Source organism: Cryptomeria japonica, chromosome 6 (genome assembly GCF_030272615.1).
Source record: "Cryptomeria japonica chromosome 6, Sugi_1.0, whole genome shotgun sequence".
NCBI classification, from domain to species: domain Eukaryota; kingdom Viridiplantae; phylum Streptophyta; class Pinopsida; order Cupressales; family Cupressaceae; genus Cryptomeria; species Cryptomeria japonica.
Genome location: NC_081410.1, coordinates 464,160,276 through 464,188,158, shown reverse-complemented (window position 1 = coordinate 464,188,158; position 27,883 = coordinate 464,160,276).

Here is a 27,883-nt window from a genome sequence, read left to right as displayed (position 1 = left end):
AGAAAATCATGAATTCTCGAGGTAGGCATTCAATGCATTTGATATCCATGAGTAAAATCCTCAAGGAATTCCTTCATGTGCACACATCTAACGTGGCATCTTGATCCTTATCCTTAACATTCACCAAACACCATTGTTTGCACGGCACAGGCCATACCGGAAACCCTAAAACTGAATAGAGACTACCAATCAATAATTACACTTAGTGAACCCCGACACCGGTCCACTCCATTCCGGTTGACCAAAACTGCTTCCAATATTCATACCAATGCATACTGGTGTACCTGCTTGAGCACTTACTGACATCAATGACAACATACTTTGTCACCGCTTAAAAATATGCCAACACAACTTCTTTGCCTGAATGATATTACATTATGCGCACATTACATTCCTTGACCATGACCTCTTACATTAACCATGATGATCTACAACTAGATCTTACATCTTATTTATACAAACCCTTGATCATAAACAATCAGGTCGGCCACCAAACAATAAATGGATTACATAATTACAAACCATGTCAGTCTTAGACCAAACAAACAAATAATATCAACACATAAGACATCCTAGAAATACATCAATAGGTCCTATCCACACATTAGATTAAAGTCAGTCCATAACTTAGATCAACTAGGACCAAGTATAGGTCCACACGCTTTAGCAATGATCTCCAAATACCAAGTATAGAACATGATCACCAACAACATCTAGAAACTCCATTAGAAGATGAACCAACACCACTTATGCAATTCATCAAAGATCTCCACTAAAAGCTCTTCCGATGAAACCCTCACCGGAACCAAAAACCAATCTTCTAAGCAAGTAGGATAGCATCCAATCACCAAACCAAAACCAACTAACCAAATATGAGTATAAGTATCATGAACAAGCCAATTCTATCACCAGATTATGTTGGCATTTTGCATATATATTGCATTAATGATATGTTGTCATTGATGTCAATTGAATCAGTAATGGTATTTATGTTATTGTTGATATTGGCTAGTAACTGGTAGGAAGAGTTTTGTGGAAGATGTTGTAAACCGGTATGTTAAGTTTGTGAGTTGAACTGGTAAAGTGGTGAAAATGGTTAAACCTTTCTATGCAATATAACTAGTAAACCCTACTTGTTGTTTTTGTTAAACCCTAATCGATCAAGTTTGTTGGTTTATTATCTAATGAGCGGTAATGATGGAGACACGTGTGATCATTGTATGAGGATAAGTTCAGATTGTTTTGGCACACTTGTTTGATGTCTCAGGAAGGAGCAAAGTGGATTGCATCTAATGCATAACACGTGATGAGTTACAAAGTCCAATGAAGCGATGATCATGGAGCGGTTAGAATGGATGTTTCTCAACAATCAATCTACTTATAGGGGAAAATAGGCGGGTCATTAGATTCTTTATGTTACCTATAGAACATCCCAATGTATGACCGATCAAACACCTCCAACTCATTTTCCGACTTTGAGCTACCCAACTTTGATTCTGCCCACCTACACGACCTCCATTGAGAGTGAGCTCAAACTTCATAATAGTAGGGAGCTCCGCTAGGTTTTAGAGAGCTCTACTCCAGTGAATCGCAACCATTACCTACATGTTTATTATTTATAATGATCAAGATTGTATCGACTTGTTTGTAATCTCGATGATGAGAATTAGGTTTTTGTTGTGTTATCGACATAATTGATTTGTATTTAAGGTCGAGGAAGTTGTTTGTAAAAGTAGTTGGCAAGATTGGCAAAAACTTGTTGAGTGCGGAGTTTCCTAACCGGTGAATGGATCTGCACTTTGAGTAAAGGTAGATTGAAGCTTAAAAGGATCTAATCAAGCAAATGTAGTGTTATTCAGATAGATCAAGAAAACCTGTTGTTTTCTAACAATTATAGAAGAAGTGAAATCCCTTAACCGGGTAAGCTCTAACAGGCTTGGTTACTTATTAAATCCTCTTACAAGGTGGTCAGTTAGCTTGGATTCTTAAATCCTCCAGTGAGGTTACTCCTAACAGGGTATTATGCTTTTCATCAAGGCATATTTGTAAATCCCTTAACCGGGTGATTCCTAACCAGAATTAGTTCTTAACAAGACTTATTGTAAAGCTTTAACAGACTTGGCTCCTAACAGGGTGAACTTTAGAAGAGTTCAAATAGCTATCCTTGTGAGTCTCATCTCACCATGGTTTTTACGTATTTGGGTTTTCCATGTATAAACATTTGTGTCAAGTGGTGAATATTTTTGTGGTTATGAACTTATTTATTGATTTGATTAACTTCTAATAAGGCATGATAACTAGAAGCATTGAGAGATGAATATGTTGAGATATGATTAAGCATTGTTGATGTTTACAAAGATTGAAGTTGTTTACTGTTAAGTTATCATAATAGTCAAATCGGTTGATGTCAAGTATTCTTATGAATATTGATCTTGACTGTGATAAGTTTACTTTGTGTGGTTGAATTTGAGTTTGGGATCTTTGTATCAGTTTTTCAATATATTGATTCGCCCCCCCCTTTTTCAGTATTTTACCAGATACTTATTCTTTCATCATACCATCAATTGGTATCAAAGTGTCTCAGGTCCTCTTTAATCTAAAAGCCTAACAACTTGAGGAAAAGATCTTGTAGATAATGATGAAGAAAGAAAGTTTGAAGTTCAACAAAGATAACTATAGAATATGGAGTGACAAAATGAAGATTTACATTAAGAGTCTTGGTAGTCAGTATTGGGATCATATAGAAACTAAGTATATTACACCTACTCGAACCCTGACTGATGATTAGAAGAAAGAACAACAAGAAAATCATCAAGCATTAGAGGTTATTATCATTTCCCTATTTGATGTTGAATATGTAGATGTTCATGATCTTGAAACTGCATGTGAAGTATTGAAAAAACTTGAAGATATTAATAGCGATGATGAACATGTTAAGATTGCTAAAGAGGAGAGTCTAAGAGGAAAGGTTAATGACATGAGAATGTTTGAAGGTGAGAATATCTAGCAATATGGTCAAAGGATAAAAGAGATAGTTGGTGAAATAAAGAGTGCAAGAGGAAAAGTGGAAGATGACACAATGATCAGTAAGGTACTGAGAACCCTGCTACCAGTCTATGCTATATGAGTTGCAGCTATTTAGGGGCTAAAGTCCATCAACAAAACTAAGGTATCTCTTGACTCTATTATTGGCAAACTTACTTATTTTGAACTAAATGGCTATGATGTTGGTACAGAAAAATCAGAATATGCATTCATAGCTTCTGTCTCTAACCCATCTATGAGAAAAGTAGAGATACTAGTCATGGTTATGAATCCAGATCCAGTAGAGATGCTGATGATGAAGACAATTTAGTGGAACTTGAAGCATTGTTAGCAAAATCATTGCCTAGAGGCACTGGTAAATATAGAGGTAAGCTACCTTTAAAATGTTTTGCATGCAACAAGATTGGTCATATAGCAGCTAATTTCCCTAATGGTGAAAATGAATACAAGAGAGACAGATTTAAGAAGTGTAAAGGTAAAGGCAAGAGAGATTGTCTTGTAGCTATTGACAGTGGTATGACCGATTAAGAATCTGATGATCATGTTAGTGAAGATATTGTGTTTGTAGATATTAAGGAAGAAATATCTGATCAGAAGGCACTAGTATCCAGGATGGATAACTCTAATGATTGGATCATTGATAGTGGTTGTTCACGTCAAATGACCAGTGATCAGAGAAAATTTCTTTCCCTAAAGGAATTTGATGGCGGTGTTGTCAGATTTGGCAATGACTCACCCTGTATGGTTAAAGGTAAGGGAGTTATTTCTCTTAATGGGAAGAACAATGCTGATGATGTTTATTGGGTTGAAGGCCTAAAGCACAATCTTCTGAGTGTGGCACAACTTAATGATAGAGGATACCCATTGTAGTTTACAAATTGTATGTGCAAAATCATTGACAACAAAGGTGAATTGATTGCAACTGAGTTAATAGACCAAAGGTAATCTATTTCATCTTAATCCTAAAGTTAGAAACTATTTGATTACAAAGATAGATGATACCTAGCTTTGGCATAGGATATTTTGTCATTAAAAAATTGACAATATTGTTAAGGTAAGTAATTCTAAGACAGTAAGAGGTTTGCCTCAGCTAGAAAAACCAGTTAATGCTCTTTGCAAAGAATGTCAGTTAGGAAAGATGACTTCTTCAACTTTCAAGAGCAAGTCCTTCTCAGCAAGCACTTGTTAGATTTGTTTCATATAACTAACAAGATGAGAGGGGGGGGGGGTGAATCATACAAACTTAATCTTCAATATATTCAACATATTCAACCTTGGTAACCTTATCAGAAAAACTGTAAAGCATGCAAACTCATAAGCAGATAAGATCACAAAACATATAACACCAGATTTAACATGGAAACCCAAATAGGGAAAAACCAATATGGGATTTTGGGCCCACTAAGAAATATACTCTTCTAGAGTATGCTCGGTTAAAAGAAAATCCTGTTAAAGATTACAAACACATTACTAGATGTGACCCGGTTAAGGGATTTCCCTTAGATCTATTAGGATCTTCACCTTGTTAGAAGTGACCTTGTCAAAGGATTTCAAACACTCAATCATAATGTCACCTTGCTAGAGGATTTACAAATAAGACTGTTAAGTCCACTCGGTTAAGAGATTTTCTGTCACTTTACAAAATAATAGTAATAAAAATATATCTGCAACTTTGCATCTAAAAATGCTAAAGTAGATTCTTCTTTGCTCAATACAATCTATTCATAGGACTTATCTTGTCCTTCTGTTGGGCTCTATACTCTGTTATCAAAATAGGTCTTCAAGCTTCAGTGCTCGGTAATCATTATGTAGCATCCCTGTGCTTACACTTGCCCACATGCATTGTTTATCAACAATTCCTTATTTATAAACAATTTGCCAACCGCTTAATCTCCTTGATCACATTTCCCATGATCAATTATAGCCATTAGATCTTCAAACTTGATCAGGTTCAATGTATCCTTCGACCTGAAAATGTTTTACCCCACCTTGGAACTTGCATACATTTCTTTGAACTTGTGCTAGGGTATTGCGGTTCAATCTGAACTGTAGATCTTCCTGCCAATCTTTCATTGCCATAGATCCTTAACAACCTTTATACATGTTATAACAATCATTTAATCATAACTAGCTCATCAGCTTCCTTCATTAAATAATGCTTTTATTCATTTAATGCATTCTGTTATTACTCATTTGCAACTCAGTAAATACTAAACTTCACTCGGTAGACATTCTGCCTTCATTAACCGATAGCGATAACCTTAGGGTTTACCGACTAGGTTCCTTAGGGTTTACTGACTAGGTTCTTTGCTTGGTAACATAGTATAGTATTAACCTTACAAACAATAACATACGTAGGATATCAAAAAACAATCTAAACATCATGATCTCATCATTGTCTAACTCGGTAATAGTTTCCCATTGAATAACTTATTCCTCTCCTTATTCATCACATTCTTTTTGTGTCTTTTACCGACATCTTAACTCTCTTCAAAACATACTTCTTAAGATATAGCAACATCATACTGAATCAGAAAATCAATTTCTTGACATCAATGACAAAATAATAATATTAAGACAATAAACATCCTTAATCAGTTATATCCATAATCATCAACAACCGTCTCAATATCCTTATTGAAATGCCAACAATATCTCATTGTAATTGGAATGCCAACAATCTCCCTTTGTCTGTTATAATGCCAACAATCTCCCCCTTTGGTATTGATGGCAAAACCATTTGATTTGACCTGAATGATTCAGATTTAGATTATTGTGAGATTCTGAAATGCTCTACTATCATTAGATTTCTCCCCCATACATTAATCTTCTCCCCTTTTCTTTAGTCTTCTCTCCCTTTGACAACAATGCCAAAAGGTAAATAACTAAAACATGATTTCTTCCACTGAGAAGTAAATTCCTTGCTGTTATGTGTCAACTCAGTCTTGGTCAGAGCATTTTGTCTACAATTCCTATTCCCTGTATTGTTTTCTGCACACCTTTATAAAACCTCCTAAATTGTGTAAATCAACATCAACTCCTAAGAGATATTCTGTAGTCATCGAATTGATCCTTTCACCAAACTCGGTCAGTGAATGGAAGACAGGGGTAGGACCCCTAACTCACTTTTGAGATACTCAAAAGTGTCCCTTAGCAGTGGCTTGGTGAAGATATCTGCTATTTGTTCCTTTGTGCTAACATACTCCAACACCACTTTCTTCTCTTGAACTTCTTCTCTAAGATAATGATACTTGATAGAGATGTGCTTTGTCTTAGAGTGCATAACAGGATTCTTTGAAATGTTTATGGCACTAGTATTGTCAAAGAATATAGTTATCGGCTCAGTAACTTGCTCATTTATATCTTCCAACAATTGTTTGATCCATGCTATATTGGTACAATTCAATGCTGCAGCAACATATTCAGCTTTTGCTGTTGACTATGAAACGCATCCTTGTTTCTTGCTAAGCCAACTTACTAGTCTTTCTCCTAAAAAGAAAGCTCCTCCACTTGTGCTTTTCCTGTCATCAATGTTGCCTGCCCAATCAACATCAATATAAACTTTTAAATAAAAAACATTTCCTTTCTGATATACTAAGCCATAATCTTCAGTGCTTTTCAGGTATTTGAAAATTCTCTTGATTGCTGTCATGTGTGTTTCCTTGGGATCTGTAGAAAATCTTGCAAGTATACCTAATGCATGTGCTATATCTGGCCTGCTATGAACAACATATTGCAACTTTCCAATCATAGATCAATAAAGTGTCTCATCAATAGATGCAGATTCATCATTCTTTGATAGTTTACAGTTGGTAGTCATAGGAGTACTTACTAGTTTTGAATCCTCCATTCTAAATTTCTTCAAGATTTCCTTAATGTACTTGGATTGAGTAATGAAAATCTCATCTTTCATTTGCAGTATCTATAAACCTATAAAATACTTTATCTCACCTATTAATGACATCTCAAATTCTTTGGTCATTTCATTTCCAAAGTTCTTGCATAGAGAGTCATTACCACAAAAGATAATATCATCAACAAATATGGTTGAGATCAGTATTCCATTTTCATTGTTCTTCATGTACATGTTACTATTTTCACTAGTTCTTATAAAACCAATTTTGATTAAATAAGAGTGCAATATTTCATACCATGCTCTAGGTGCTTATTTCAAACCATATAAAGCTTTGTTCAATTTACATACTTGATCATTATTCTTTCCTTCAACAAATTCTTCAGGTTGTTCAATAAAAACTTCTTCTTCTAATATACCATTCAGAAATCCAGATTTATCATCATTAGATTCCTCATCGGCTATTAGGCATGACTTTTTATCTCTTCTTCTGAAGTCTCGGTGTCCTCTGTAATGATTATCTTTCTGTCTGTCATCTCGATAATCTCTCTTTTCACTAGATTCTTTGTCAGGATAGTTAGAAGCCATATGTCCTATCTTATCACAATTGAAACATTTCAAAGGTAGTTTTCTTTTATACTTTCCTTTGCCTCTCAGTAATCTTCTGGCTAATATTGCTTCAAACTCTTCTTGCTTCTTGATTTCCTCATACAGTTTGTGCACTTTTTCCATGTTCTTGTGAAATCTCTCACTTGCTCCACTGTGATCCCCTTCAGAATACTTATACTTTCTATCATTGTAATCATCAGATTCATCAAGATGAAAAGAACTAAATGCAGACTCAACTTTATTTACTAATGACCCACTATTATCAAAGTTACTTAACTCAAATGCATGTATCTTACCAATAGTAGCATCTAAATAAACTGGCATATTGGATACAGACCTCAATTTGTTGATTGCAGAGACTCAGATTGCATAAGCTGGTAGAAGGGTTCTTAACAACTTACTTGTTATATCCTTTTCTTCAATAGTTCCACCTACTCCTTTGATTTGATTGACAATCTCCTTTAACCTTGTAGTTTACTGGGTTATGTTCTCACCTTCATTCATCCTCATAGATTCAAGTTGTCCTCTTAGACTATCCACTTTTTCTCTTTGAACATGTTCATCTCCACCATACACAGATATGAGCTTATCCCACATTGCCTTTGCATCATTGTAGTCTTCTAGATCATTAAACTCTGAGTTAGTCAATGCAGATGTTATTTAAATCATTGCTTGGATATGTTCTTGCTTTGCCTTATATCTCTTTCATTGGCAATGGATGTGTGCTAGGTGTGATGAAATCATTCTCCAAATAATATACAACATATTCTCCAAATCCTGATAGGTCCAGCTTCATCCTTTTCTTCGACTTGTTCAGCTTTGGTGCATCCCTCTTATACTACTTGGATCTTTGCCTCAAGTACCTTTAAAATTTTCTTCCAGAGTCCAAAGCTCTGATACCAATTGATAGTTCTGATACTAAATGTTTAGAACAGATGCCAAGCTAACAAGATGAGAGGGGGGGGGGTGAATCATACAAACTTAATCTTCAATATATTCAACAGATTCAACCTCGGTAACCTTATCAGAAAAACTATAAAGCATGCAAACTCATAAACAGATAAGATCACAAAACATATAACACCAAATTTAACATGGAAACCCAAATAGGGGAAAACCACTATCGGATTTCGGACCCACTAAGAAATATACTCTTCTAGAGTATGCTTGGTTAAAAGAAAATCCTATTAAAGATTACAAACACATTGCTAGATGTGACCCGGTTAAGGGATTTCCCTCAGATCTGTTAGGATCTTCACCTTGTTAGAAGTGACCTTGTCAAAAGATTTCAACCATTCAATCAGAATGTCACCTTGCTAGAGGATTTACAAATAAGACTGTTAAGTCCACTCAGTTAAGAGATTTTTTGTCACTTTACAAAATAATAGTAATAAAAATATATCTGCAACTTTGCATCTAAAAATGCTAAAGCAGATTCTTATTTGTTCAATACAATCTAGTCATAGGACTTATCTTGTCTTTCTACTGGGCTCTATACTCTGTTATCAAAATAGGTCTTCAAGCTTCAGTGCTCGGTAATCACTATGTAGCATCCCCGTGCTTACACTTTCCCGCATACATTGTTTATCAATAGTTCCTTATTTATAAACAATTTGCCAACCACTTAATCTCCTTGATCACATTTCCCATGATCAATCATAGCCATCAGATCTTCAAACTTGACCAGGTTCAATGTATCCTTTGATCTGAAAATGTTTTACCCCGCCTTGAAACTTGCATACATTTCTTGGAACTTGTGCTACGGTATTGCAGTTCAATCTAAGCTATAGATATTCCTGCCAATCTTTCATTGCCATAGATCCTTAACAACCTTTATACATGTTGTAACAATCATTTAATCATAATTAGCTCATCAGCTCCCTTCATTAAATAATGCTTTTATTCATTCAATGCATTGTATTATTACTTGGTTGCAACTCGGTAAATACTAAACTTCACTTGGTAGACATTCTGCTTTCATTAACCTATAGCGATAACGTTAGGGTTTACCGACTAGGTTCCTTAGGGTTTACCGACTAGGTTCTTTGTTCAGTAACAAAGTATAGTATTAACCTTACAAACAATAGCATATGTAGGATATCAATAAACAATCTAAACATCATGATCTCATCATTGTCTAACTCGGTAATAGTTGCCCATTGATTAACTTATTCCTCTCCTTATTCATCACATTCTTTTTGTGTCTTTTACCGACATCTTAACTCTCTTCAAAACATACTTCTTAAGATATGGTAACATCATACTAAATCAGAAAATCAATTTCTTGACATCAATGACAAAATAATAATATTAAGACAGTAAACATCCTCAATCAGTTATATCCATAATCATCAACAACCTTCTCAATATCCATATTGAAATGCCACAATCTCTCATTGTAATTGGAATGCCAACAATCTCCCTTTGTTTGTCGTAATGCCAACAATTAGTGTCAAATACAATTGTTTTTATAAGAGCAAGTCCTTCTCAGCAAAGCACTTGTTAGATTTGGTTCATACATATCTATGTAGACCAATAAGAACAAGAAGCATTCAAGGTGATAGATATTTTATGATCTTCATTGATTATTGTTCAAGGATGATGTGGGTCACATTCTTGAAGGATAAGAATGAAGCTTTTGGTAAATTTAAGGCATTCAGGGCCTTAGCTAAGAAAGAGAGTGGAAAAGGGATGAAATGTCTAAGAACAAATCAAGTCGGTGAATTTACTTTTGAGGAATTCACTAAGTACTATGATGTGAATGGTATCAAGCGACAACTTTTTGCACCAAGGACACCACAACAAAATAGTATAGAAAAGAGAAACAATCGGTCAGTGGTTGAAGCTGCTAGGACAATATTGATACAAGGAGGTGTAGAGAAATCATTTTGGAAAGAAGTTATAAGTACCCCTATGTACACAATGAACCGAGTTCTGGTGAAAAGAGGTAAGGACAAGACTCCTTATGAATACTGGTATGGGATATCACCTTATGTTAGCTATTTTAAGATATTTGAAAGCAAATGTTTTATTAAAAGAGGTGATTACATAAGTAAGTTTGAAGCTAAGAGTGATAAAGACATATTTGTTGGCTATTCCACCAAGGGTAAGACCTATAAATGCTTCAACAACCGAACACAAAGAATGTTAGGTCCTAGAGACAACTGAGAGAGGGGGAGGGTGAATCAGTTGTCAAATAAATTCAAACCAAAAACTACTTAACCAACCTTAATGCTTAATACCAGTAAACCAAACTTTATGTCGGTAGACAGTTTATCAGTTAATTGCAACACCGATAAAGATTAATGCATGAAACAAAAAGATAATAACATCCACAACACATAACAACAATATTTGTATGTGGAAACCTTGTAAGGGGAAAAACCACGGTGGGAAACCTTACCCACAATCAGATGATACTACTGCAGATAGTATGTGTATACAAATGGGGTTTGCACATGCAGAAAGGCCAAGCGCCTAGAGCTCACTGCTCAAACACAAATAGGAGTCACACTAACTACAATTGGATGGTTAAATCCAATAATGATGTACTGCTCAAAATAGCATCTTCATATGTTGGATTCAGTACCAGTTCAGTTCTGATTGCCTTCACAAAAACCTTGCTTCACCTTCAAATGATGTCTGTGTGTATAGGTCTTCTTATTCTCGCATATACCTTCTTACAATTCCTTTTCCCAATCACAAGTTGATCTTACAAATAAGATCTTACATATATACCATAACCTAAGACCAATTTTAGTAGGTCAGCTCTAAAAGATATTACAATAAAAACAATTTACAAGTAAATCAATAATCGATGCAATATCCGATTCAACATGTCAGCTTAATGCATTTATAACAATAATAAATCATCTCCAAAGCATGTCGTGCTGATCTAGAATAGATAAGCTTGTCGGTGCTTATTCTGGACCTATTTGCCGGTAATAACAAATCTCCAAGACAAAGTGTCAAAACAATGTCTTCAACATAACCAAGTGTTTTCCATGTCATTCCAAGTGCCGATGAACAATATATCATGTCGGTGAACCAGATATCGGTGACTGTGCATAAGTCACTTTGCTTGCCAGTAAACATAACCAATTCTCCAAGGTGTGAGAGTTGATAAGTGTTAATAAGTGTTGACATCAATGACAAAACCATATCAACATATCCAAAATACCAACAATCTCCCCCTTTGGCATTGATGGCAGCACAAGATGGAAAAACCATCAAAGTGCCAAAACAAAGATGCCAAATACCAAAAACCAACAATCTCCCAAAAGGGATCATAACCAGAAATCAAAATTCAGATACAGAGAGTAATCAATCTCTCCCAGAGTAACAATCACTCCCCCTAGGAGTAACATGAGTTTTCTTTGTGTTTTTCCATATCAATCTCTCCCACTTGGACATCAAGTGCCAAAGCAATACAAAAACTAGATTCAAAAACTAAATTCCAACCAATACAGTATACCAACTACTCCCCTTGAGAAGTAGCTCTCCTCATAAAAGCCAAAGTAAAAGATTTCTCTGTTAATTCTGTCGGTTGATAACAAACATCAACTATCTAAGTCTCTACTAGTGGGGGTATGAATCCAAGCTGATCTCTGAGATATTCAAAAGTCTCCTTAGGCAAAGGTTTAGTAAAAATATCTACAATCTGCTCTTTAATATTCACATAAACTAGTTTTACTTCTTTTGCTTCAACATTCTCTTTCAGAAAATTCAGTTTGATAGAAACATGTTTAGTTTTAGAATGTAGTATCAGATTCTTAGATATATTAATTGTTGATGTGTTATCACAATATATAGTTATAGGTTCCTTGCATTTTACCTTTATGTGCTTCAACATTTTCTTAAGCCATAATACTTGTGTACAGTTAGTTGTTGCTGCAACATATTCTGATTCTGTTGTTGATAAAGATGTGAAACTTTGTTTCTTACTCAACCAAGAAATTAATCCACTTCCAAGAAAAAATGCTCCATCGGTGGTGCTTTTTCTGTCATCCACATCTCCTGCCCAATTTTCATCTCTGTATGCACATAATTCAAAGTTTTCATCTCTAGGATACCATAAGCCAAGATTTGTAGTGCCTTGTAAGTACCGAAAAATCCTTTTTACTGCTTATTCATGATTTTCTTTAGGATTACTCTGAAATCTTGAAACAATACATACAACATTCATAATATCAGGTCTTGCTTGTGTCAAATACAGTAAGCCTCCTATCATAGATTTGTACCTAGTCAGATTAACAGGTGTAGATTCATCCCTTAGTGATAATTTTTCATTTGTAGTCATAGGTGTGCTTACCGGTTTAGAGTTTTCCATCCCAAATTTCTTTAGTAACTCCTTCAAGTACTTGGATTGACTCAAGAATATACCTTTACCAGTCTGTGAAATATGCAATCCTAAAAAGAATTTTATCTTTCCAATCATAGACATTTCAAATTCTTGTTGCATTTCAATAGAAAAGTCTTTAGATAGTCCATCTTCTTCTCCAAAGATTATATCATCAACAAAAAATTCTATAACCAAGATGTCATTATTAGTCACTTTATAGTATAAGTTGCTATCAGCATTACCTTTAGGAAAACCAATCTTCAAAAGATATTTATCCAATCTAGCATACCAAGCTCTTGGAGCTTGCTTCAACCCATACAAAGCTTTCCTTAACCTGCAAACCATATCTTTGTTATCTGTCAAATAAAATCCATCAGGTTGCTCAATGTAAACTTCTTCAAGATCTCCATTCAGAAATGCACATTTAATATCCATTTGATATACTTTGTAGTTCTTTTGTGCTGCAAAAGCCAAGAATAATCTGACTGCTTTAATTCTAGCTACTGGTGCAAAGGTTTCATTGTAATCAATTCCTTCTTTCTAAGAATATCCCTTACACACTAGTCTTGCTTTATTTCTGATTACCTTACCATATTCATTAAGTTTGTTTCTGAAATCCCATTTTGTTCCAATTACATTTTTGTCTTTAGATCAGGGAACTAATGTCCATGTGTTATTCTTTTCAATTTGTTCTAATTCTTCTTCCATAGCTTTAATCCAGTGCTTATCTTCACATGCCTCATTAATTGATGATGGTTCAATTTGAGAAATAAGGCATACCTCTTCATTTTCCAGTCTTCCTCTTGTCATAACTCCTTGATACTTGTTCCCAATTTTCTAATTTTTCAGAGTGGTTCAATTTTACATACCGGGGTGTCTTCATTTGTTGTTGTTCCTCAGTTATAGTGGAATTTTCAAATGATACTAGTGTAACTGGATCTTCATTCTGTACTAGTGGGTTCAATGTAGGTTCATTTGTCAGTATCTCTATTTCCAGTTCAGAGTCTATATACCTTGAAGTTCCTCTAAACTGTTCATCAATTTTCACATTTGTACTCTCAACAATTTTCTGCAATCTCTTGTTAAAACATCTATATGCTTTTCTCTTAGATGAATAACCAAGAAATATTCCTTCATTACTTCTATGATCAAATTTGCCAATATACTCATCTCTCCTAATATAGCATTTACTTCCAAATATTCTGAAATATTTAAGAGTAGGAGTAATACCAAACCATTATTCATGAGGGGTCTTACCGGTTTCACCTTTGATGTGAACTTTGTTGAATGTATAGACTATTGTGCTTACTATCTCTCTCCAATATACATTTGTTAGATTTGCTTCTGATAACATACTTCTAGCTGCATCTAAGATAGTTCTCTTTTTCCTTTCTACAACTCCATTCTACTATGGTGTTCGGGGTGCTGATAACTATCTTCTGATTCCATTCACTTCACAGAATGTATTAAATTCCTTAGATGTAAATTCACCTCCCTGATCTGATCTCAGACATTTGATTTTCTTTCTGGTTTCATTTTCTACCATTACCTTGAATAGTTTGAATTTACCAAGTGCTTCTGATTTTTCTCTGAGAAAAGTAACCCAATAGATTCTAGAATAGTCATCAATGTTTAGCATGAAATATCTATCACCTTGTAAGCTTTTAGTTCTAGCTAGACCACATAAATCAGTATGAATTAAGTCAAGAGCATTATTGGATTTTTCTAGAATACTTTTAAAAGATGCTCTAACTTGTTTCCCAAATTGACATTCCTTACATACCAGATTGTGAGGTTTAACAATCTCAGGTAAATCTCTAACTACTTTGGTAGTACTGATTTTCACAATGCAATCAAAATTTACATGACGGAGTCTCTTATGCTATAGCCAACTTTCATCAATATGTGCAATCAAGCATGTCTTTTTATTGTTATTCAAATGAAAGATGTTACCTCTAGTTTGATTATTGGTTGCAATTTCCGAACCAGTTCTATTCATAATTTTGCATTTTCCATTCTTGAATTGTAACTTTAATCCTTTTTCAACTAATTGACCAACACTCAAAAGATTATGTTTTAAACCTTCAACATAGTAAACATTGTTAGTATTATGCTTACCATCAAGAGATATAGTACCTTTTCCTTTGATTAAAAAAGCTTTATCATCTCCAAATCTTATTAGACCTCCATTATATTCCTGAAAATTCAAGAATTTACTTTTGTCACCAGTCATATGATGTGAGCATCCTGAATTAATGATCCATTCATCTTTAACTTCAACTTTAGCTGCCATGGCCTTCTCTACTGGTTGAACAGTAGGTTCTAGTTGATCTTCTGTTATAGCAACAAAGACCCATCCATTGTCTATCAGATCCTCATCAGAATCATCAATGACTCCTTCATCAACAAGATAACAAGATTTATCTTTATTCTTCTTAAATTTTTATCTCTGATATTTAGGGTTAGGCTTATATGTTCTTCTATCTTCTTCTCTTAGTCTAGCATGTCTATCGGGGTATCTTGAAGCCATATGACCAATCTTATTACAGTTAAAACATTTAAAGGGTGCTTTACCTTCATACTTACTTCCAACTGGACCTTTAGGCATTTTCCTTGCAAATAGTGCTTCAAGTTCTTCATTTTCTCTCCTACATTCTTCAAGTTCTCTTGCATAAAATGCTTTCCAATCAGATTTGTCAAATGGTGGTGTAGATGATGTTGATGCCTTAAAAGCTAAATCTGTCTTTATAGTAGCAACAGGACCAAATTCCTCAATTTCAAAATCTGAAAGTTTTCCAATCAATGTGTCCCTAGTTACTAATGTATTAGGTATTGTTCTTAACTCATTTATAGAAGTAACTTTTGTTTTGTATGCCAGTGGAAATCCTCTTAAAACTTTTGAAACAATTTCATCTTCACTTAAGGTTCCTCCACAACAATTAATACCCAAAACAATTTCATTTACTCTTTCCATAAAAGCAGAAATCCTTTCATCTTCTTCCATTTTCAGATTTTCATACCTGACCCTGAAGCTTTCAAGTTTTGCAATTTTGACTATGGAATCTCCTTCATTAAATGTTTCCAAATGGTCCCAAATATCTTTAGCAATAGATCTATCTGATAATCCCATGATTTGCTGATTTGATAATGCACTCAAAAGTGCTTCTCTTGCTTTGCAATCATTTTCTTCATCTTTTCCTAAGGTAGGTGGATAAGGCTGATTTTGAGTAAGAGAAGTATAGCCATTATTTGTAACTTCCTAGATGTCCTTTCCAATGAAATTTAGATGTGTCTCCATCCTAATCTTCCATATGCCATAGTTGGTTCCATCAAGTTTAGGACTATCCTTCCTGAAATAGTTAGTAGACATTGGATCTCCTCAAGTTGTTAAACTTATGCAAAAGAGGACTAAGCTCTGATACCAATTGTTAGGTCCCAGAGACAACTGAGAGGGGGGGGTAAATTAGTTGTCAAATAAATTCAAACCAAAAACTACTTAACCAACCTTAATGCTTAATACCGGTAAACCAAACTTGATGACGGTAGATAGTTTATCAGTTAATTGTAGTACTGATAAAGATTAATGCATGAAAGACAATAACATCCATAACACATAACACCAATATTTGTATGTGGAAACTCTGTAAGGGGAAAAACCACGGTGGGAAACCTTGCCCACAATCAGATGATACTACTGCAAATAGTATGTGTATGCAAATGGGTATGCACATGCAGAAAGGCCATGTGGCTAGATCTCACTGTTCACACAAATAGGAGTCACACTTATTACAATTGGATGGTTAAATCCAATAATGATGTACTGCTCAAAATAACATCTTCATATGCTAGATTCAGTACCGGTTCAGCTCTGATTGCCTTCACAAAAACCTTGCTTCACCTTCAAATGATGTCTGCATGTATAGCTCTTCTTATTCTCGCATATACCTTCTTACAATTCCTTTTCCCAATCGCATGTCGATCTTACAGATAAGATCTTACATATATACCATAACCTAAGACCAATTTTAGTAGGTCGACTCTAAAAGATATTACAATAAAACAATTTACAAGTAAATCAATAACTCATGCAATATCCGATACAATAATAAATCATCTCCAAAGCATGTCAATCTGATCTGGAATAGATAAGCATGCCGATGCTTATTCTAGACCTATTTGCTGGTAATAACAAGTACACAAATACGAATATACCAATGAATAAATCTCCAAGACAAAGTGTCAAAATGATGTCTTCAACATAACCAAGTGTTTTCTATGTCATTCCAAGTACTGGTGAACAATATATCTTGTCAGTGGACCAGATACCGGTGACTGTGCATATGTCACTTTGCTTGTTGGTGAACATAACCAATTCTCCAAGGTGCTAGAGTTGATAAGTGTTAATAGGTGTTGACATCAATGAAAAAACCATATCAACATATCCAAAATACCAACAGATAATTGTTGAGAGTGCTGATGTTCATGTAGATGAATGTCCTGAAGTCTCAGAAGGAACTAGTTCAGATAAAAAGGATGAAGATCCTTGCATTTTTCATTTGGAACCTGAAACTGTTAAACCAGAAACTGGTAAAGAAGATCCTAATGTACTTGTTCAACCGGAACAAATAAATTCAGAAGAAGATGATAATGAAGAAGCTGAACTTGAAGAGAATGATCATGTTATTCCTAGATATGTGAGACTAAATCACAGTCCTGGACAGATTATTGGGGATAAGGATGCTAGAGTACTAACTAGAAGGAGAATAAGAGAGAACCTTCTGCATGATCTCCATCTTTGAACCTAGAAGTTCTAAGGAGGCATTTGGTGATGATCATTGGGTTAAAGCTATGGTAGAGGAATTGGATCAAATTGAGAAGAACAACCCTTGGACCCTCGTACCTTGACCAGTAAACAAGAATGTTATAGGTACTAATTGGGTTTCAGAAACAAGTTAAATGAAGATGGTGTTGTGGTTTGCAACAAGGAAAGATTAGTCTACAAAGGTTATGCACAAGAAGAAGGAGAAGATTATGGAGAAATTTTTGCACCAGTAGCAAGACTGGAAGGTGTTAGAACTTTACTTGCATTTACAGCTCATAAGAAGTTCAAGGTATACCAGCTAGATGTTAATTCTGCATTTTTGAATGGGATATTGGAAGAAGAGGTTTATATAGAGAATCCTGATGGTTATGCATTGATAGATAAGGAAGACATGGTATGTAGATTGCATAAAGAATTGTATGGATTAAAGTAGGCACCAAGAACATGGTATGAATGACTTCATACACATCTGATGAAGATAGGCTTTGCTAGAACCAGTGATGACAACAACATTTATCTCAAGTCTGAAGGAGATGAAATACTAGTCAGTGAAGTATTTGTTGATGATATTATATTTGGAGGTAATGATGACATGAGCAATAGTTTTGCAGATGAAATGAAGAATGAGTTTGAGATGGCACTGGTAGGGGAAATATAAAATTTCATAGGCTTCCAGATACAACAAATGAAGAATGGTATTTTCATTACTCAATCTAAGTATGTGAAAGAGGTTTTGAAGACTTTTGGTATTAGTGACTATAAACCAGTTGGAACCCCAATGGTTACAAGTTGTAAGTTGTCCAAGGAAGATGCATCTAAGTTTGTAGATGAAAAGGAATACAGGTCAATGATTGGCAAATTACACTATGTTGTTCATAGTTGACCGGATATTGCCCATGCAGTTGGTATAGTTGCTAGATTTCAGAAGAATCCAAAGGAAGCACATCTGATGGCAACCAAGAGAATTTTTAGATATCTGAAAGGTACTGTTGACTATGGGTTATGGTATCCTTATGGTGGAAATTTTGATTTGAAGGAATACACAGATGTTGATTGGGCATGAAATATTGATGACCAGAAGAGTACTACTAGTGGATCATTCTTTCTAGGAGGAAGGCTAGTTTCATGTAGTAAAAAGCAGAGTTGTACTTCGCAATCTACTACTGAAGCTGAGTATGTAGCAGCTTACATGAATTGCACACAAGCTATTTGGATGAGGCACATTTTGGAAGGTTTTAAGATGAAAATATCAAAACCTATAAAGATTATGTGTGATAATACAAGTTCAATAAACATCTCTAAAAATCATGTTTTGCATGCAAGGACTAAGCACATTGAATTGAAGTATCACTTCTTGAGGGAAAAAGTTCAATGTAAAGATGTTATCTTGGAGCATGTTTCTACCAAGGAGCAGCTTGCAGATATCTTTACCAAACCTCTTCTTAAGACCACTTTTGAGTAACTTAGAATTCAATTGGGGGTTGTCCCTCTTCATGAAGCTAGTTGAGCATGATGTTGATTGCATCAATCCCTGAATTACTTGTATAATCTTACATGCATTGATGAAGAAGTGGATATATTTCACAAAAGGAGCATCAAGTTGCAGTATGTTCTGATTGATTAAAAAATAGGTTTTAAGGACCCCAAACCATTACATCATAGAAAGAAAAAGAGCAACAAAAGGAAATAAAGTCCGCATACATAGCAACTGGCCAAAAGACCAGCGAATAGAAAGAACAACAAAACAACAAAACACAACAAAGAAACCGAGGAGACACTACATAGCAATTTTCTTTAGCAAATCCTCTGCCTTTATCACCAACTCAACATAGGTCACCCTGACAACTTTTAGCTCTTCCAGGTCCTTATTCATTTTCTTTTCCTTCCTCTTGCCTTTGGTGCGGGTTCTGGGGCCTTGAGCTTCCCCTGTTCCTTCAGTGTCCAGATCAATTTCCTGGATTTCCTTGTCATTATCAAGCTTACCGATGAGGGTATGAGTATTATTGGCTGAGTTTTTTGAATACTAAGGCTCTACTTCACAGTATTCTTAAGGCACTCCTCAATTTTTTCCACTTTGGTGATTGTATCCGAGAGTGTTTTTTCACTAGTTTCCACAAGGATTTTTCTGTCCAACATCTCCTTTTCAATCTTCTCAAACTTGGGGTTAAAGGCATCTCTGATGTCTTTCGCTTTAGCAATAGTGTTTTTCAGGTCCTCGATATAGTCAGCCATTGTATTCCCCTCTCCAATATTAATGGTCTCTAGAATCAGGACTCTGTTGCATAGTTTTTTATACTCATCCACAGCTTTCTTGGAACCATCAATGAGCCATTCAATAGTTTACATAAAACCATTCAAGGCCTCAGGAGGAGGGCCAGGAGAGGAAGTCACTTTTCCAGGGGTTACCTATTCATCTTTAGGGATATGGAGGGTGGAGATAGTGTTGGCAGCCCTGAGAGTCTCTTCCATTGTCTCCTTATCTAGTCTGTGCTCAGCTTCCAGGGTCCTAGCTTGCTTGTCAGCTTCTAGTTCCTTGCCAGTCTCCTCTTTTTTCTTATACTTCTTCTGGGTCTGGGCTTGGTTTTTACTTTTCTTCTTCAGCAACCCCTTAGGGTTCTTCTTCTCCTCAGAATAATCTTCTTCTTCTTCTTCTGAAGAGATGCAGATCAAGGGTTTGCTATGAAGTTTTTTGCCTTTAGAAGACGAGGGTCTTGATTTCCTCTTCTTACTACTCTCATACTCTGAGTCATCAGAGCTATCCTCATTATCAGATGAGGAGTCATTGTCAGATTCCTCCTCCTCTGAAAAAGTAGAATCAGACATATCTTCCTCAGAGTCCACAGAGAGCTGCATTTAGTTAATTTGACTAGCCTTTAAATGGTCATAAATGAGGACCATAAGACCTTGGTGCATTGCAGTATCACCTAGAGGATTCTCTTTGTAGGCTTTTAGGGAGGCATTCATTGAGCAAAGCAAGAAATAAGGAAAATTCACCTTATCATTATGCCTAAAATGGTTTAACAGAACAAAATGATACCCATAAACTTTCGTAAACCTACCATCTAGAGTTATATACTGCATTAAAACAAAGAGAATTTCCCGCTAGGGTTTGGCAAAAGCCCTAGGTGGGTAATAGGTTTTGCTCAACTTTACCAGTCTTTTTTTCTCTTTATCAATAACTGGGTACCTTTCAATGGCTTCCCTGCTGACCTTCCTATCTCTGTAGAAGTTGCAGCCTTCCCTGTTGAGACTCGTAGCTTTAGCAATTAAATCTTCATCAATTTCCACCATTTGATCACCCATTTTTAGCATGCCCTTCTTCCAATTTTTGTAGAAGAGGCTAGTTACCATTCCATCACATTTGTGTAGTCTCTCTATGAAGTTTGACAGACCACCCTTCTACAAAAGACCCCACACCTCATCCTTCTCTTTCCACTCCTTGCAACTACTTGGCTCATATCGTCTCCTATTTTCGCCCATGGTGTCGCTTCTCACAGTCAAATTTTGAAAATTACAGAGTTGGTAAAACAAAGAGCTTTTCAGAGCTAAAACAAATACCCAGAAAGCATGTAAGTTGTTGGCCTTAATGATCTGATTGATTATAAAACAAGTTTTGATGGCATTGATGTTATAATGAGTGATTTTCTCATTATAGAAATAACTCATAGCGCTTACATCAGTACTTTTCATAATTACCCTGTCAATCAAGAGTCTTTGGGGTACTTTGATATCGTTCATCACTTATAATTTGTTTGACATCTTCGGGGATTCCGCTCTCACCCATCCATGTGGTAATTGTCTCATTCTTAACCGCCACATTTGTAGCCCAATCAGCAGAACAGTTGGCCTCCCGATAGATATGGGATATATGGCATTTTTTAAAGGTTCTAATGATGTCAATAGCAGAAGTGATTATGTTGTGAATCAACCATGAGGGTTTTGAAGTACCATTGAGGCATTTTATTATATTCTTTGAGTCCCCCTCTATCCAAAGATAGGGGCAATTCCATTTTTTGGCTAGGATAATGCCTTGAAGAGCTGCCATAGCTTCCGCTTTATGATTGGTTTGTGTACCGATAGGGACAGCAATCATCTCTTTGCAAATGCCTCTATGATCCCTAAGAATAGCTCCATAGCCTAAAGGACCTGGGTCTCCTTTGGCTGCACCATCAAAATTGATTTTGAGCCAGCCTTGGGGAGGGGTTTGCCATTTAACTTCAAGCCTTTTATTGTAGCTGAGATTAGGACCATCAGTGATCTTCATTGTTCAGCCAACTAGCAGACAGATGGGTCGTGAGCTTAGAACGACTAGGGTGGATACTATCAATGTTTTGCCAATTGTTCCCATCCCAGTAATTTGCCACTATGGAACCAAAAGAGCCAATACAGGAAGGGGCATGGGAGGCCCATTCATGGGAATCCATTAGGGGTTTATCAAAAAGCTAGGGATCCTCCCAGAATCTAACTTTTCTGCCATTTTCAAGTTTCCATATCACTCCTTTAGCAATCACATCTTTACATTTAGAAACATGGTTCCAAATATGGGATCCATTTATGCTGAAATCCGAATTAAGAAAAGAAGAGAGAGAAGAAGACAGGAGATAATATTTACTTCTCCAAATTTTGCATCATTCAGAATTAGAATGAAACCATCTCCAAGCTTGTTTGGACAAGAGAGCTTCATTTAAAGTATGAATCCTCCTGAGACCCAAACCACCTTTTCTTTTTGGCCTACAGACCTAATCCCATGCCACCAAAGACATTCTTTGCTTTTCCTCAACCCCAGACCATAGGAATCTTCTTTGAATTTTCTCAATAGCTTCAGCATACTTGACTGGAATTCTGAAGAGACTAAGAGCATAAATAGGAATACTTTGAAGAGTAGCCTTAAGGAGAAGGAGCTTACCAGCTTACTTAAGAGGGCCCCTTTCCAACCTGCAAGTTTTTTGTGAAATTTGTCAACTAGAGAACTCCATAAGGAATCAGGAGGGGCGATCCCCATGGGGAGTCCAAGGTAGGTAGTAGGAAGGTCAGCAATCTTACACTCCAAAATTCTGCTAATCCTTTGTTGTCTTCTTTCGGGAGTATTAATGAAAAAGACATCACTTTTGGCCTAGTTAATAAGCTACCCCGTAGCAGAGGCAAATTTACACAGGGTACTCTTCATAACTTTAGATTCTGAGATACTTGATTCCCCCATAATTATTGTATCATCAACAAACTCCTAGTGTGAACAAATAAGGTCAGCAGAAGAAGGTTGGAGGTCCTTATAGGACCCTTGCTACACCAAATTTTCCATGGTCTGACCAAAGCATTCTGCCAAAATAATGAAAAGGATGGGGGAGATAGGATCTCCTTGCCTAAGGCCTCTTGAGGAATGGAAAAAAGTTGAAGGAGAACCATTGACAAGAACAGCAAAAGACGCAGAAGTAGTAAGCTGAGAGAAAAGATCCACAACTCTAGGGGCAAACCCAAAAGAAGTGAGAGCTTTCTGGAGAAGAGACCAGTTGACCATGTCATAGGCTTTGGAGAGGTCAAGCTTAAGGATGAGACCCTGCTTCTTGGCTCTAACAAGAGAGTGAATGTTCTCATGAACTATAATAATGGAATCAAGAACTTGTCTTCTAGGAACAAACCCATTTTGCTGGTGTTTAATTAAGGCAGGAAGGATAGACAAAAGTCTAGTAGTCAGGACCTTAGAGATTATCTTGTAAAAGGAGTTGCAGAGGCTAATAGGTCTAAATTTGTCCAAAGAGTCAACACCTTGAATCTTGGGGATAAGAGAAATAAAAGTACCATTGATTTCTTTTAGGAGTTTTCTAGCCCCAAAGAATTCCTTAACCCCATTGGCTACATCAGTCCCAATAATATCCCAAAATTCTTGAAAAAAGAACATTGGGAAACTGTCAAGTCTAGGTGCTTTGTTGCCATCAAAAGAGAAAACAACATTTTTAATTTTAGAGATGGAGGGAATGGAAGAGAGGAAGGCATTACTTTGGGCATCAATGAGACAAGGGATGTTCTGAAGAAAAGAGGATTGGGCTTCAGCATCTAGACTGTGATCCCTCTTTAGGAGGTCTGAGAAATACCTCTTTGCTTCATTCCTTATTTCATCTTCCTTGACCAGCTCCCCACTTTCCACAACTAGCTTTTTCAGTCTGTTGACTGCTTTATGCTTGATAGTCGACATATGGAAGAATCTTGTATTCCTGTCCCCTTCCTTGAGCCAAGTGCATCTTTATCTCTACTTCTAGAACATTTCCTCTTTGGCAATAATGTCATGGTATTTCTTAAGGATCTCATTTTCATCAGCAATAGACACAGTATTGAAACCATCCTTCTGGATCTGGTCCTGTATTTCTTTAAGGTTTTTTTGAATTTTACTCTTAGCCTCAAATATATTCCCAAAACTAGTCTTATTCCAAAGTCGAATGTTGTCCTTTATGCTTTTGAGCTTCTTTACAACTTTGAACATAGTCGTTCCCTCAACTTGGATACTCCACCATTTCTGAATATTTCTTTTAATGTCGGGGTGAAGGATCCACATTTTTTCAAATCTAAAGGGATAGTTTCTCCTTCTATTGATCAAGTCAGCATTGAAGGTGATTGGAAAATGATCGGATCTAGCCCGAAAATGGGCAGACAAAGAATAGAAGTACTGACTATATCAGTCATCGAAAATGAGAGTTCTGTCAAGACGCACTTGGATAAGGTCGTTACCATTTTGCCTATTAGTCCAAGTGTAATTGCAAACCTGTATCTCCAAGTTATTAAGAGGTTGGGAGTTAATAAAATCCATGAGGGCCATCCTACTTTCCAACTGAGGAGGACTGCCTCCAAATTTTTCCTCCTCTTTCAAAGGCATGTTAAAGTCTCCCATAACCATCCAACTAAGATTTTTGAAGTTGTCCCTAGCCTGTCTGATCTTTTTCCAAAAAGAGTTTCTAGCCTTTAAGGTATTAGGAGCATAAATGTTTGTGAGAACCCATGAAGAACCATCTTTAAGGTGCTTAAATTTGATACAAGAAAAATTACTTTCCTAAATAATGACCTGACCTTTAACAGTGTTAAGATTCCATATGGTAGCAATGCCTCCAGAAGCACCCTTAGAACTACCCCCACTAACATTACCATTTTTGAAGAACTTCAAAGATTCAACTTTTTCTATACTCATTTTGGTTTCTTGAATAAGAAAAATGTCAGGATTGCTATCTCTTATCATATTCCTAATAATGTCTTGTTTATGGGGATTGTTTAGTCCCCTTATGTTCCAAGAAATTATCTTCATAGCTACTTACCGATTCCCAACTCCTTGAGAGTTTTTTGAGTTCCATCTGCTATGTTCTTGCTGGCCTCCTTGTCTCTAAATTTGTGGTTAGAGGGCCATCCTGGGGAAGAGGAAATGTATCCCACATCAACTTGAGCTATTCTGCTGGATTTCCTTATTAGAGATGTCGAGGGAGTTGCTTCTTTCTTGTTCCTATATTTTGGTTGCTTCCGTTCCGTTTCTATCATACGAGCCATTTCCGAGTTGATGAGGATTTTGGAAATTTCTTCTTCATTACCCCATTTAGGAGTTCTTGAGTCAGTTGAAACATTAAATTCTATGGTTTGAACCAAGGATGTAGGCTCTACAGGCAAGAAGCCCCACCATTTCTCCAAGGCTCTCCCCATGGACAAACATGCTCCATTGTCAACACGGTAGAGACAAACCCGCAGGGTTTGAACCTAGGTTGTAGGCACTATAGGCAAGAAGCCCCACCAGTGGCAGTATGTTGTTGATGCACAGTGAGAGAATAATTACATGTTTTTACTTTCACTTGGCACTATTGTCAAAGGGGGAGAAGAATTATGTGTCTGGTTAGGGAAACTAGCGACATGCTGAAGACAAATAGAGCAAGGCGAATACTTGGTAATGTAAACCAGGATTCCTATTCACCAATCTCAGCAGGAATTAGAGGAACTAATATTTGTATTGCCATCAATGCCAAAGGGGGAGATTGTTGGCATTTTGCATATAGATTGCATTAATGATATGTTGTCATTGATGTCAATTGAACCAGTAATGGTATTTATGGTATTGTTGATATTGTTGTTTTTTATATTGGCTAGTAACCAGTAGGAAGGGCTTTGTGGAAGATGTTGTAAACCGATATGTTAAGTTTGTGAGTTTAACCGATAAACCGGTGAAAAGGGTTAAACCTTTCTATTGAATATAACCGATAAACCCTACCTGTTGTTTTTGTTAAACCCTAACCAATCAAGTTTGTTGGTTTATTATCTGATGAGCGGTAATGATGGAGACACATGTGATCATTGTATGAGGATAAGTTCAGATTGTTTTGGTGTGTTTGTTTTATGTCTTAGGAAGGAGCAAAGTGGATTGCATCTAATGCATATCATGTGATGAGTTACAATGTTAGATGAAGCAGTCATCATGGAGCGGTTGGTATTTTCTTGAAGAATGTGAAGAGAATGTTTTGATTTATAACGGTCAAGATTGTACCAACTTATTTGTAATCTTGATGATGAGAATTAGGTTTTTGTTGTGTTACCGACCTAATTGATTTGTATTTAAGGTCGATGAGGTTGTTTGTAAAAGTAGTTGGCAAGATTGGCAGAAACCTGTTGAGTATGTAGTTGCCTAACCGGTGAATGGATCTGCACTTTGAGTAAAGGAAGATTGAAGCTTAAAAGGATCTGATCAAGCAAATGTAGTTCTATTCAGACAGATCAAGAAAACCTATTGTTTTCTAACAATTACAGTAGAAGTGAAATCCCTTAACCAGGTAAGCTCTAACAAGCTCGGTTACTTATTAAATTCTCTAACAAGGTGGTGCAATAGCTTGGATTATTAAATCCTCCAACGAGGTTACTCCTAACAGGGTATTGTGCTTTTCATCAAGGCATATTTGTAAATCCCTTAACTGGGTGATTCCTAACTGGAATTAGTTCTTAACAAGACTTATTGTAAAGCTTTAATAGGTTTGGCTCCTAATAGGGTGAGCTTCAGAAGAGTTCAGATAGCTATCCTTGTGAGTGTCATCTCACCGTGGTTTTTACCTATTTGGGTTTTCCATTTATAAATATTTGTGTCAAGTGGTGAATGTTTTTGTGGTTATGATCTTATTTGTTGATTTGATTAACTTCTGATAAGGCATGATAACTAGAAGTGTTGAGAGATGAATATGTTGAGATATGATTAAGCATTGTTGATTTTTACAACGATTGAAGTTGTTTACTATTAAGTTGTCATAACAATCAAACTGGTTAATGTCAAGTATTCTTATGAATAGTGATCTTGACTGTGATAAGTTTACTTTGTGTGGTTGAATTTGAGTTTGGGATCTTTGTATCAGTTTTTCAGTATACTGATTCACCCACCCTCTCAATATTTTATTAGATACTTATTCTTTCATCATACCATCAGATTATACCAAAGCCTGCTGGATCATATCGCATTCAAGTTAACCAGAAACCACTCATCCTATCGGGACCAGAAGGGTGCTTGTAAAGCATCCAGATAGCTAGTGTTGACATCAATGACAAAACATCAATCTAACACATAATCAATTCCACCAAATGGCCAAAAATCTCCCTCTTTGGCATTGATGGTAACACTAGATGTGAAAAACTTCTAAGTACCAAGAAATGCCAAACAAGTTCCCCCCTGTGGAAGACATCCAAAAATTGCCTTCATATAGCTCTAAATATCAATATCTCTCCCCCTTTGACATTTACTTTTTCACATCAATATCACTCCCCCTTTGACATCAATGCTAGAAATCTGACAGAAATATCAAAAAAAAAGCATAAGCCTTTGAATCTCAAAGCCGACTACTCCCCCTGAGCAGTAGCATCCCACATCAATGCTGGAATGAATAGTATCTCAGATTGTGCATGTCGGACTGATTCCAAACCGCATCCATCAAGTTTCTACCGGAGGGGTAGAAACTCCCAATCTATCTCTCAGGTAGTCAAATGATTCCTTGGATAAAGGTTTAATGAAAATATCTGCAATATATTCTTTAGTGTTATAGCAATATATATCAATAGCAATAGAGTTATCATAATGAATAACTACTGGTGCATCACAATCCACCTTTATATCCTTCAACATTTTCTTCATCCATAAAAGTTGTGTACAATTAGTAGCAACAACAACATACTCAACTTCATGAGTAGATAAAGAAGTACATGAATGTTTCTTGTT